Source organism: Psittacula echo, assembly GCF_963264785.1.
Source record: "Psittacula echo genome assembly, chromosome: 1".
In the NCBI taxonomy this organism is placed as follows: Eukaryota; Metazoa; Chordata; class Aves; order Psittaciformes; family Psittacidae; genus Psittacula; species Psittacula echo.
The window spans coordinates 40,855,852-40,870,378 of record NC_137735.1 but is presented as its reverse complement, the minus strand read 5'-3'; the positions used below and the strand labels follow the sequence as shown (position 1 = coordinate 40,870,378).

The following is a 14,527-nucleotide window of genomic DNA, read 5'->3' as shown; positions in this document are numbered from 1 at the left end:
TAGGAGCCCCTCTTCATAAGGAGTCTGAATACACTGAAGTTCTCTGCCTAATTATTGAGCTTGCAACACTGTGTTGTCTATTTCAGAGCTTCATTAGAATATTTTTCTCGCTATCTAACCATGCATTTTCAGATTAAAGCCATTTCTTCCTGACCTGTTCTTCAAAGATCTATTTCTGCTTTATATATTTTAAAATTGCTGTTGAGTCACAGCTCAGCTCTTGTTTGTATATGAGAATGTTAGTCTGGAGATGTGAATAAATTAATATGGAGGTTATCCAAAATAACGAACAGTAGCACAAAGATGATGATGATGATTAGAGACTGAATTTTGAAGCCTCCTCTTTGGCCCTGGATGGCAAGGTATGAGATCTTTTGGAAGGGCTGGTGCTTTCCAGGATGCTTCCAGATGTGCTTACACTCCAGGGAATAATGTCAGTCTTTGTTAGTATTTCAGGTTTAGGTAAGCTGCTGGGCCAGCCTAGGTGTGGGCAGTTGGGCTCCACCAAGTGGGACACTGTCTCTTTCAGGGCCAGGCACATGCATTAGATGCACTTAATGCATTTAAATGTGAATTTGATAAGGTATTTAAAGTGTATTAAATGCCTGAGTGTTAAAGCAGACATCTAGATTGTTGGTGAATTGCTTGATACTATATAGATCATATTACTGTATTAAATGACCTGTTATTGTGTTTAACTCACGTTATGAATTGTGAGACAGATTTAACCCCAGGCAGGCTCTATTTTTATGATTTTTGTATCATTAAAATTTGAGGAAAAGTCTTCTCTTTCTGAAACACTTTGCTGTTTGGAAGACAGGAAGTATGTTGCGTGATGAGAATTTAAATCTTCTGAAACTTTTGCTCATCCCAAATGGGAGGACCAAAATATAAACAAAGTTGGGTCTTTACTTTAAAGTAAAAATGTCCCATCCTTTTGTCTTATCATTGATTTTAATTGTAAAAACTGTAAAATTCTTTTAGAACTAATGTAATGACTTTGTGTCACTGTTAGTAGACGCGAGAAAGGCTGCATTAGAATGTGCTGTCAGCAGAGAATTTCATTATAAATAAAAATATACACTTGTTTTAGGTAAGTATATATATCAATATTAACAGGCATTTAAGATTTTTACTGTGATATCTCTCATAAATTTCTTTCAGCCAAAGAAGAAGAATGTCAGCCACTAGTAATGCTTTTGAAGCAAAGTAATATAGAAAATATAGTATAGTACTTCCAGAAGATGAAGGTGTGAATTTTCCCATATATCATCTTAATGGCAACATTTTCTACAAAATGACATGGGTCACTCCTTTCATATTTCATGACTTCTATTTGCCCAACTTCAAAATGCCAAATGTGCCAGTGAACAGCACTTTAATATTCATGGATTTCTGGGATGGCTTTGACAGATGTCAGCTAGAAAAATGGCTTAATTAGAAGGAATCTGACTTGTGATTTCTTCTTCATACTCAGCCACATACACAAACATGCAACATATATCTCCATGTTTGTCATCTACAGAAAGCATAATTCATGAATGAGAGTATTCTTTTCCCATTGCATTTGACTGTGTTGATTAAAAATGGATTTTCATTTAGTAAAATTACTAAAATAGTAACTTAGTGGAAAATTGTCCTGGTTTAGCAGTAGCAGTCATTTTTTCTACTGGTGCAGTGCTGTGTTTTGACTTTTGGCCTGGGAATAATACTGATAAAGCCGATGTTTTCAGTTGCTGGTCAGAATGTTTACCCTGACCAAGGACTTTGTGAGTCTCATGCTCTGCCAGGGAGGAGGAGAAGCCGGGAGGAAGCGGGGACAGGACACCTGACCCAAACTAGCCAAATAGGTATTCCATACCACAGCACGTCATGTCCAGGATGTAGAACTGAGAGTTCTGGGAAGGGCTGGATCACGGCAGGGTGGGGGCGAGATACCGGTTGGTGAGCGGCTGTATTCTCTTCCTTGTTATTTCCTTTATCATTATTACTATTAGTGGTAGCAGTAGTGGTTTGTGTTATACCTTAGTTATTAAACTGTTCTTATCTCAACCCGTGGGAGCTGCATTCTTTTGATTCTCCTCCCCGTCCTTCCAGAAGCGGAGGGAAGAAAGGTGTGTGTGGGGGGAAGTAGACTGCGTGGTTCTAATTTACGGCCGGGGCTTAAACCACGACAAAAATATACTAGAATCCGGGGGGAAAAAATCCTGATCAGCACTGAAACTAATGACTTAAAATTTTGAACATTTTAAATAATTTTAAAATTATAACTATTTTAAATATTATTAAAATATCATTAATATTAATTTATGCTATCAAAGAGACAAATATAAAACTAAACTGCAGGCAACCGTTTTCTAGACAGCTGAGCTGTTTATGTAAGAAATGGATTTTTAAAGAAATTGAAGAGGAAGTTACACTGTTTTGAAACAACAAAGTTTCAAGTGGGGATCATGTTCATACTGAATTATTAACAGCAGGAGGGAATATGCTAACAAAAGCTTTCTAAAGTAATTGGACTGACCTGTAAGGAAAATCAAAGGTAACGGCAGGATGTGGTGTTCTGAGAGGAAGAAACAGAGCGGAATATAAGCCTTATCCTAGTGGATGAAGCCCTGTGTAGTTTGGGGTTTCTGTAACCTCTCATACACTTTAGAGAATAAGAAAAAGACTGTCAGTATGAAAACTTGAAAAGCGTGTATAACTCCTTCCAGTTCATCCAGTACTCATTAAAAAAGAGGTGATGATCAGGGTGTGAGCATATGCTTTAAAGAAAGTATGTTGTTTGGAACACACCAAAGGTCATTGTTATAAATTAGATATGAAAATTAAGGAAGCTAAGAAGTTAAGCATCTTTGAGCTAAACATTAACTGATGACATGCTTTTAAGTCAACTATAATGCATTTTGGAGATGGTACTACAAAGAACAGGAAGTTTTCTCTATAGTTCCAGCACACAATATTTAAACAAGGATCCTGAGTTTCATGGGCATGTAGGTAGAATAAGAAGACCATAGGGTCTCACATACAGCTTTTCTTAAAAGCAGTACAGCCAGATCAAAAAGAATACAGTCTCTCATTAGTTTAATTTAGCTATTATTTAATTAATCTTTTGATGAAGCAAAAAATTCCATATTTGAATTCTTCATGAATTTTGTTGCAATTGGAGCTCTGGTTCTATCAAAACTTAAAGAAAACAAAAAAACTCTTTTTTTTTTTGCAATGAGATTTTAATTTAATTTTAATTAATATGTTAGATTCAAACATAAAAAGGATTTAGATCTTTATCACTAGAATTTGCATGAGTTCCACTGTGCTTCCAGCTCAAAGCAATAGCTAACTACTTCAAACTGTTGCAATTAATGTAATTTCTTCTCTGCATCTGAACCACAAGTTAAAGGGATTTTTTCAGATTTGGTCTCAATAAGAAAAGAAATCCCAGGGCCAAGTGCAGATTTTGTGATCCAAATTACATTGAAAATAATTAAATGCATATATTTTAGAGTTGTTTTCAACCCAGGTTGTGATTCCATTTCACTTGGCAGTGTATTGTGGCTGCACAGAGGTATTTTTTAATCTCCATTTTATTCAGTGCTTGATTTGGTCTTCATACCACTTTTGGTAGAGTTATTAAGGAGTTATGTGGAATCATTTTGTGCATAAACTTAAGATGCTGTACAGTGCAGGGAAATGGCAAAATGGGACACGGTTGCTCATTCTTGACCAAAAATATTTTCCCCATTACGTTCACAAGGAAATCCCTATAGTCAGAATTCAGTTGTTATACCATTCTAATGGTTCAGTAGTAGTAGATCTGAAGGTAATCTGAAGGTGAAGTGATTGTAAGGAGAGTTCTTCATAATTTCTTTTCCTTTTCTTCTGTGTAAGTATTGCTGTGTGATGGTAGATCCTGAGCAGTGGGCATATCCATGTTGGCAAGTAAGTGCTTTGATGCACAGAGTAGTCACATAGCTGTACAGAGCTAACTTCATGCCATATGCATTTCAGAATAATGAACAAACATTTTCTTTAGTCCACGTGTAGTCAGGGAAGCACTTAAGCGTGTTTAAGTTAGTATTCAATGAAAAGGTATGGCATCTGAATTAAGTCTTGAATTCTGAACACAAGGTTTAGACTTGATGTAACAATGAAACAATTCTGAACTTTCTCTTCAGTTGCAAAATCTGCAAAGGCATCTGATCTTTTGATTATGTCAGCTGTGAGATCTGTAGCAGTATTCATTCATCTGTCCTTGCAGTAATTCAGTCTTGTCTGAGTCAATTCACAATAATTTATTTGGATTTTAGTTACTTTAGTATTCTAACACATTTTTGTAGGTTATAGAAATGTGTCGCGGAAAGGACTCAGTTGGAGATCAATGTGATCAGACAAAGCCATTTATTCTAGAAAACTAACTCTTTATATACTATTTCTTAAAGTTGTTTGCACTAACTTGGCCCATTGTGATTGGATACATATCTGTGAGGCCCTTAACAACTAACATATAATTGGTTAAGCACAGGTGGGAGAACCTGACCTTCAAAGTTTTCCAACAGCCCTCAATTTAGCAACTCAGTAAATTCCAGCTCCTTCTTATCTTGCTGGGATTCTCACTCCCAGTGCCTCGCTCCCATCCTCCTTCACCTTTTGTTGTTCCTTGGTTCATGTCGAACTCCATGTAGGCACTTGCTGATCTGGGTATGTGGCTGTTCTTTGCCAGAAAATCATCCACAGAAATGTTATGTTTTTTAAAAAAATTATGTTTATTCCCTGTAAAATGACTTTTTGAAAAAAGACATTTGACTTGTTGCAGACACATTTTGCCATAAGAGAACCTTTACTTTAATGTATTCGTTGTGGTCAGTGCCACGGAAAATTAAACCTTGAGAGAGAGGGACAGCAGGGAATTAATTGTTTTGATTAAGAAATTAACATGAAGATTCGTAAATACTGATGAGGGTAGCCATGAATTGTTACTCTACTGGCTTACTGTTTCCATTTATTGATAATTATTGTTATTTCTGAACTTAAATACTGATCCTCTAAACACTTTTGTGCATGTGTATATAAATTCAAGTGAACTTCCATTAACTTCAAGAAGAGTTCTCACAAAATTATATATGCATAAGCTTTGTGGAAGTGGCATTTCAGATTATTAATATTCTAGATAGAAACCAGAGAATTAACTTCCACCTGGCATTAGCTGAAATAAAGCCATAGCTTTTGCTGAAACTGAAGTGATTTATAGCAGCTGCTTTTTTTCCTGTAAAAGTTTTAAGGTTTGGTGATTATCAAAATTTGCATTTAGTCAATCAGTATTAGCAGTTTCAAGATCAACTTTGCCACATGGAGATGGGAAGTCAAGGAGATCATAAAGATACTGAGGTAACTGTATTTTTCCTGGGATCCCAAGTACAAAAGTATTTCCTTGCGTTTTTCACATTATACAGCCTCGTGTTAAAGAAGTAATATATTACATTCCAGAGTAATATATTCAAGTTTAAAAAAAAATTGCAGTTCTGTAGTTACTGTTGTCTGATGTGGGATGATCAAGATATTTTTCAGTACTATGGCACTTTTAAATAAGGAATACTAATCAGACTCTTTCACCATCTGGATGAGAAATGGGTCACTAGAGAATATTCTCGGGTGACATGCCATTATACAACAGGGACATCTCTAAGAAATTCTTTGACATGACAGTATTTCTTAACATGATTTACTCAGAGCTGAAGTCAAATTTATTGTAATCCTACACAGCTAGTAAATCTGCCATCAACCTGTCAGTTGCATAACTAAAGCTACCTTTTCCCAGATGTCAGTCCTTTACTGTATTTATTGACTGAGTCACAAATTATTTCACCTCTGGCCTTCAGTTTTCGATAAAACTACAGAAAGAATTTGTTTCTTCTTCAAAGGAAAGGATGTTGAATTTAAATTATGAGTAACATTATAAAAAATCTGAATACTGTTCACACATGTTGCTCTTGAAGTAATTCATCTTATTTACTTCTCATGTGAATAAAGTTTAGCAAAGTGTGGGTATTTTTCATGGATTAACAAGTGATTTTTTTTAAAGAAGTAATAGATTTCAGTGGAAACTCTTGAACTTTAAATTATAAACTGGCATGTTCTATTTAGAGCATGTAGTACAAGTTCAGAAAACAGCAAGGAAGTGAATAGAAGAAAAATTGGACTTGCTGTGATGTATACACTAAAAAGGTATGACAGTAGCATGAAATACACTGGACTTTTCTCATTTTCAATTAACTATAAATTAATTTTAGCTGGCCTAGAATCAATTGCAATAATCTGAATTGAGGGGAGGAAAGGATGCACCAATTGGCTGTAAACCAAAAGTATAAAAAGCTGTACTTTCAGAGGAGTTGCTCAGAACAGTAACATTTTCAGTAATCTTTATTTCCCACGACTGTTGTCTTCCATCAATCTTCTGTCTATTTTCATATTCATGATAGATATGCTCAATTTTGATATTATAGTATTTTGAACAGATTCTAAATTTTAGCTTATTTTCTAATGAAGTACAACTCATGAAAAGAGGGGGTTTACATTTTCCAGTGATAGACAGTTAAATTCATGTGTAGATATTCTTGAGTTGTTCTTGTGTTGTTTTATATAAGTAAGGATATATTGTGGTGCTAATTTTAGTGAAATTAATACAATAAAACATGCAAGTAACATGAAAAATTAGAACCTATACCATAGGCATGTCCTTTTAATCTTCCGTGCTATTAAGAAAGAGACATTTGTTTAAATGTATTGATTTGAATGTTAGCCAGCAATGGGAGATAATTAGTCATGCTAGTAAATTGAGCACTAACATTACAGTGAGACAAGTACAGTCTTTGCCAGTGGCAGTTTTTGACCTTTTGTGTAATGATGGGATTTGTAAAACTGGATGGATGTAAGAATGCAAATTCAGAAGAAACAATTGCAGTTTGTGTGTTTTCTCTCTCTATTCCTTGGCAGCATCAGAAAGATTTCTCTGAAAGTATCTAAAATGTTAGTGACTCTGAAGACAATGAAGATGAGAAGATTGACTTTGGGAATTGGGCAAAAATGTAAATCCAAGCCAGTGCCTTTTAGCATGCAATCTGCTAAATTAATATTGACAAACTCAGCAGAATAACATGAAAATAATGAGTTTTCAGTTTATGATGATCGGGAAAGTTGTGCTTAACATTCAGCAGAGAACTTTGAATTCTAGATTTGGAGTTTAAATAATAATAATAATGATTACTCTGTGTACAATATATGGCACTTATGTGGTAATTTCCCCTCATCTGAAATAAATGCCTATCCATTTTTAGAAAGATATGGTCCAAGTTAATGTGTGCTGTGAGTCAGTAAGGTACTGTACTATTTCCATCGTCTCCTAGGTCCTGTCTTGATGGACTCCTGTCCTGGGTTCAGCAGTAGCAGTCAGTTTTTCTCCTTGTTAGTAGCTGTTGCAGCACTGTGTTTTTGACTTTCGGCCTGGGAACAGAGCTGATAACAGCGATGTTTAGACTGACCAAGGACTTTGTGAGTCTCATGCTCTGCCAGGGAGGAGGAGAAGCTGGGAGGAAGCAGGGACAGGACGCCTGACCCAAACTAGCCAAAGATGTATTCCATACCACAGCACGTCATGCCCAGGAGGTAGAACTGAGAGTTCCCGGAAGCGCTAGATCACTGCAGGGTGGGGGCGAGGTACCGGTTGGTGAGCGGTTGTATTCTCTTCCTTGTTATTTCCTTTATCATTATTATTATTGGTGGTAGCAGTAGTGATTTGTGTTATACCTTAGTTATTAAACTGTTCTTATCTCAACCCATGGGAGCTGCATTCTTTCGATTCTCCTCTCCGTCCCTCCAGGAGCAGGGGGAAGAAAGGAGGGGGGGAAGTAGACTTCGTGGTTCTGATTTACGGCCTGGGCTTAAACCACAACAGTTCTTTTTGGCGCCCAACGTGGGGCACGAAGGGTTGAGGTAACAACAGATCTGACCGAGGCACAATGCTGATTTATTGGCTCTCAAAGTTGTTTCTCTTGATGTCACAGTTTCAGTATGCTGTAGCTTACTTAGAGCCGGTATTTGCTGTGTTAGTGTTTATCAAGTGTGGGCCTTGGGCTAAGGTTATTGTTTCATTGTACTTTATGGTAATGGCTTGTAATACGGGCGGGCTCCGGCAGCAGGGCAGGATGGACGTGGCTGTGGACTTGTACCTGGCCGTCCCGCTGCTCTTCACCGTCCTGGCCCTCGTCCTCGCCTCCCTTTTCGTGAGGCTGCGGGGAGCCGAGGGGGAGCGGCCCCGGGAGCCGGCGGCAGCCGAAGCGGCCCGGGAGAGCGGCCTCGGGGACCAAGCGGCGGCGGGAGCGGGGCCGGAGGCCGGAAAGGAGGCGGCTGCCGAGGAGGGGAAGGAGGCGGCTGCCGAGCAGCGGGAGGAGGCGGCGGAGGAGCCGAGCCCCGTGGCCGAGCCCAGCCCCGTGGCGGCCGAGAGCATTCCCCAGCAGCCGCCAGCCGAGCCCTGCGAGCCTGAGCCGCAGGAGGATGCAGGAGACCCCGCAGCACTTTCCAGCAAGGCAGAGGAGGGAGATCTGGACTCGGAAAAAGAGAAGCTGGTGGTGAGAAAGCCTTCAAGCACAGCAGCTGCACCAGCCCCAGTGACAAGTACAGCAGCATTTGAGAGTTTTGAAGGTTTTGAATGGCCTTTGGGTACCCTTGGGACCTGCCTGCTGATTGTGATGGGGATCACCATGTTGGCACACACACAGAGTGTGTTTTACCCACAACCATTTTGTCTGATCCCGAGAGTTAAGCAGAGTCAGGTTTGGGTCTTGTCTGGGTTTAGACAATACAGGGGGACCGAGAGGTTTTCCCCAAGGCTGGACAGTCATGTGTGTTACGGTGTGTGGGACAGTATGGGCGAGTATCTAATCCACTGGGCCCCTCCAGTGCTTTGGAAGCGTTGGAGATGGAAGGCAGCTGTATGGAGTCCCCGACGACAAGTTGCAGAGACTGCTGCAGGGGAGGGTGAATTATTTTGAGCCTGATGGGCCCATGACACTTCAGGCCATCAGGGCAGAGATGCAACATAGAGATGGACTCATGATCGAGGGGTGGACTTTGCAATGGGCCTCTCCTGCTCTGAAAAACTGTTACAAGAGATGGAGCCCACCATCATGGACCGAATGGACTCAGCAGCTTTATAGGGATTGGTCTGTGCATGAGGATAAGAGTGCACTGAGATGAAAGTGATGGTATATTGAAAATGTGGGATCTGAGCATGACGTGAATGGTATGGAATAAGGGGTGGATACATATTGAAACTGTGAGATCAAAACCAACAACTTTGTTCCCAATGTGGTCACCACCTTTATACTTTGGGAAGTATATAATACAAGTGCTTAGCAATTATACATCTTTTTTCTCCTTCCTGGGTGGTATCAATGAAGGAGAGGGTGAATCGAGTCAGTTTGCTGAGGTGAAAGCCATCCAGCTGGCCCTGGACATTGCTGAACAAGAAAAAATGACTGCTACTGCTGAACCCAGGACAACTCCTCAAAGCACATCTCTTGGCATTAATTTCACCAGCTCTGCAGGTCTTCTCTCCACCTCAGTCATCTCTGGTCCCCATTGCACCACTCTCCTTTGTCCTACCTCCAGTCAGAGCCTCCTCAAGCCCTGCTCACCCTTCATTATTCATTGTTTCTCAGTGTCCACTGACTGCTGTGGATCTCTGGCACAGTCATCCAAAATAGTCTGCCAGTTTTTCTCTCTTTTCTAACCTCAGTTCCCAACAACTTGCATTGGTCTTTTCCAACTCTTTCAAATCTTCCTGAAACTTTAAGATATCCCTGTTAACACAAAAGATATATCATCCCTGTGCAAGGACAAGGATGATACCCTGTTGCCTACATGCGGAAAAGTTTTGATGTGTCTGTGACCAAATGAAATTCATAGGAATCAGCAAGTAGAAAAATAGGGGAAAAAAAAAATAAAACCCAACGATCTGTTACCTTACAGCATTTCTTCTTTCTTGCCAGACCTGTGTGACTAGTTTTTAATTCCTTCAGTATGAAAATGTTTCTAATACGTTCAGACTTCATTTGTTTCTTTTCAGTTGTATCCTGACATTGTAGATAGTTTAAGAATAGTTTAATAAATCCTCAAAACCATCTCTATCTACCTACTTGTTTGTATCTCTGTATTTCTAGTTAATTCAGCTAGATTACTCATGATTATTGACTGTACTCATTACCAATGCAGAACTTAAATAATAAACAGAGCTATATGCAAGGAGGAAATTTGAAGTAGAAGTGTAATTTTGAAATTTATCATAAAGCCCAGATCCTGTCTTTGTGCTGAAGATTTATATGGAAAGGTCAATACTTTAATATTCTCCTTGGCTCATCAGATATTCTGTTAAATGTCAGAACTTCACTAAGGTGCATGCTAAATTTGTCTCAGATATTGTGGTCTCTCAGTCTTTGTCTGTGCCCATTGTTTTTCCAAAGTGGCTGGAGGAGATAGGCCATCATTTTAAGGTTTTCAATATACTCTGGTTTGCAGTATACTCTGGGAATTTTGGAGTGGGGAGATGAGTCATAGCTTTTATATGATTCTGGGATGGTGTTTCTCAATATCACTAGACTGAGATTAAGCACAGACTGGTATTTGTCTACTTCCTCTTCTACTGCCTGCCACTGTTTAATTGACTGACCCATCAGCTGCTATTCTTCAGTTGCTGTGGCCCCCACAGCTCTCTATTGATTTTCTGGTTAAAAAAGTTCACTGAGACAGTTGCACTTGAATCTAGAGTGGGGTTTTTTTTTGTTGTCATTGGGCTTTGCTTTCAATTACTTTAAACTTGCCTGTTTAAATAGACTAATCTGTGGTCTTCTCTTTCAATGGATATATAATGTAGAAATATATTAAACAATTATGGTTGCCTAAAGCATTTGTTAAAATTAAAATTGAAATACAGTAAGTATTTATTATATCAGCAAGAGGAAGCTGTGTACCATTTGCTAAATAAAAATGTATCAAAAAGATGTATTAGTGGAATTTTATTTGGCTATCTTTTTCTTGCACTGTAACCTGGAAAAGAAACTTCAAATCTCAAAGCAGTGGTTAGGAAAGTAGCTGAGATGGAAACTGAATTGTTGAATGACTTGTATTTAAAAAACATATGTAGATCTCATAAGAATAAATAGGTTTTTGGTTTTTGCATTTGTTGATTTAGCCTGATGTTTTCAGAACCAAAAAAGAAATTATATTTTTAATTAATTTGTAAATTCATTAGAAAAGGAAGTTCCATACAGTATTATTACTGTATTGTTTTGTTAAATCATTTTGTAATTGTTTTGTTAAAATAAATAATGTATTTTCAGAAAATAAAAGCATTTTGAACAGTTAGATTTTCATTAGTGAAGTTATTCACCTCCCTTCAGCTCTATGTGAAATGGAAAAGTGAGTGTCTAACCTTTGCTCTGTAATTATATCTATTTGCACACGCCTAGCACCTATTGTCATGTAAATCAAGAAAGCATTCATGATTAGACACATGCAGTTTGAATGTGTGAAAGACTTTTCCTCTTACCAATCCACATGTAAATTTTTTCCAAATTGCTAAAAACTTGGAAACCTCCAAATCCCACTCTTTATGGGGCTCTAGAAAACCTCCCTCTGCCATCTCACAAACACTTTAAGACAGTCATGTCTGGGACGCATGATCTCTTAAACCAGCATTGCAACTTGTCTCCCGGTGTAAAACAAGTTGTGTATCTAGACCTTTAGATCAATAGAGACTGTGAGTGAGGCAGTAAAGTTACTGATAAAGGGCAACCAAGATTAAATTAAACCAGGACACATTCAATTAGGTTTAGCAGAGACATTAGGAGGGAGCACAGTGTGAAAAAGAGAAGGAGAATTGTGACCATATCACATTGCTGCTAACAGCTGATGTCCACCATGAGCATCTTTTAAATCTGCCTGCAAAAATATTACTTATTAACACCTGGGCTGAGTTATTGGTGTGCATATGAGGTGTAGTAGTAGTATGATTGCATATAAAAACAGATAGTAATCAAACATTTGTACAGTAGCTATATGTAAAACACTTGGTTATTTCATAGCTGCAATTTTATGAAGCCTGTCAAACAGTTCTGCCTTACTCAAGCGTGAAACCCTGAAGAATATAATAAATTACTTTATCTGAAACTCTAAACGCACATGCTGAATATAATATATAAAATAAATGGACAGAATGGAATGCAGCAGTTTAAGTGTTTATTTGAATAGAGGAATGGAGTCTAGCCAAGAGGGTTGGTTTTTTTTTTAATATGAGAGCATATGACAAAATTGTCCTGTTGCCACTGAGAGAGTGATTCTAGCCCAAAGAATTCCTGGTACCTTTTATCCATTTACAGTTGTGCACTGCTTGCTGTGAATTCTTATTTGATGTAAAAAAAGCATGTCATACTAATTTAAATTAAAAAAAATGTAATAGATTGGAATAGAGAAATACAATTCTGACAGATAATGATTTTCCTTTTTCAGAGTTTGCCTTTTTAAGAATTGAACAGTATATCTTGAATTGGTTTAGAAGAAATGCTGAGGTTACAGATAATTTTGTTCCTTTACATAAAGCTTTACTTGTTCTCAAATGAGAACAAAGTAAAACTTTTCAGTAGTTTCAAAAGGTTTTTGGACTATTCTTAGTACTTTAAAATAAAACTACCATAGTACACAATTATTTGTTCTCATTCACAGCTATCTGTGGCCTGTCCAGCTAATTTTAACTGGTTGATGCCTGTATTTTATGTCAATATTATAAACTGACATCAAAACACTTTTCAAGTTGAGTTTAAAAGATTCTGAAGGGTGCATGAAAAAGTCACCTGAGGCCTTGCAAATGGGCATAACCATTGCTAGAGATTGAGATATTTTAAAAATATTGGCATATCTTTTTTCATGTTTGATTTTTAAATATTTAGTTACATTATAATTATCTACATTAATCTACAATATGAAGAATAATTATAACAGTGCTACATATTCGTATCAAAATGAAATAAAAAATGAAATAATCAAAATCAAATATCAAAAATGAAAGTCACAGATGATTTTAAGGCTTGTAGCAGACAGCACTGCACCAGCCTTCTCCAAGGCACAGTTGGCTCTCAGAAAGTTCCCCCTTGAGGTTTTCAAGGCTTGTTAACTTAGCTACTATATTATGGTATTATGTTTATATCATCTGTGTGTGATTAGCATGGGATATTCAGTGGCATTAAATAGCAGCTCAGTGGCACACTGAAATTAGGAGTTTCAGACTTGCAGCCTGAGTTCCAGTCCCAGGAGTACTTACTAGTTAAGTCTCTCTGAACATGCTGGCAGTGATTTCCCTTTTTGCTCTTTGACACCCTGTCTGCTCCCTGGGCTGTACAGTACAGTAGGGAAATCTTACCATCAGTGGCATGCTGCAACAGGTGAACTAGCCATGGCATAGGATAATGATGCTATAATTAATACTGTCATAGAGTTCTGTATCAGTTAATTTCACCCCCCATCTGTTTTTCTCAAGAGTATGTTTCTGAGTATGTTGAAGGCAAAAGTAAAATCCAAACGATTAGGATGACAGAAAGCAATCTTCTTTCATCCTCTTTGTTGCTGGAAGGGAGAGCTCTGATCCTGCCCTCCAGCTGCTGCATAACCCACTGCTGTCAGATGGAAATGAAGATAGGATCTGTATTTCATGTATTAGCATCCTGTGTATAACAGTCAACTCTTGGACTGCTGCTAAGACTCTCCTGAGCCTCTTGTTTCCCTGCCAGGATTACAAGCTCTTGGCTTTTTAAGCAACCTCTTGGAAAACAATTAATGCAGAGGAGCAATAAGCTGTCTGAACTCTGCAGACAGTAAGAGCAGGAAGCTTGGACTTCAGATTTTAATTTCAGAAGTTTTATTCTACAAGACATTTTATATAACAAATACTAATGTATGAAGTTGCTTCTTTGTGCAGGGTAATTTTTAAGCAACTCCTCCAGAGAATAAATATTTAAGTTAAACATTTATATGATTCCTCATCATCTACTGAATTTTTGATTGGAGCCATGCTGCCCTGCACAACATGTGAAAATATTGAAAAATTGGCTGGACGTTTTTCAATTATGAGTTCAACAGAAAAAAAACCCTGAGTTTTCTGATGTCTGAAGTGTATGCAGCTCGCAGCGAGAAAGCAATTCAGTGTGATAAGTGCGTGAAATGAATATGAAAAGATTAATGAAAATGGTGGAAACTTTTGGAGCAGCATTGGGTTTCTGTTTGTTCTGGGTACAAAATATGTAATTATAAGTACTATTATCATTTTTAGCCGTAATTATATTCTAAAATTTAGAAGATAATTGGTACTAAGGAGCATTCCCTTGAATTCGTTTCTTACTACATGCTTTTTACAACATTCTCAAGTCATTACACTCTATTTCAAACACATAAGCCTTTGTATTCTAACCTTGATGTGTTTTTCATG

The 14,527-nt window shown here is 37.8% G+C and overlaps 1 protein-coding gene across 1 annotated transcript in view; it reads left to right on the top strand.

The window, feature by feature from the left end:
- GALNTL6 (polypeptide N-acetylgalactosaminyltransferase like 6) overlaps positions 1-14,527 on the top strand; it is a gene marked incomplete at its 5' end in the record, with an annotated part of 488,304 nt that overhangs the window by 104,255 nt on the left and 369,522 nt on the right. The gene's annotated exons all lie outside the window — the stretch shown is intronic.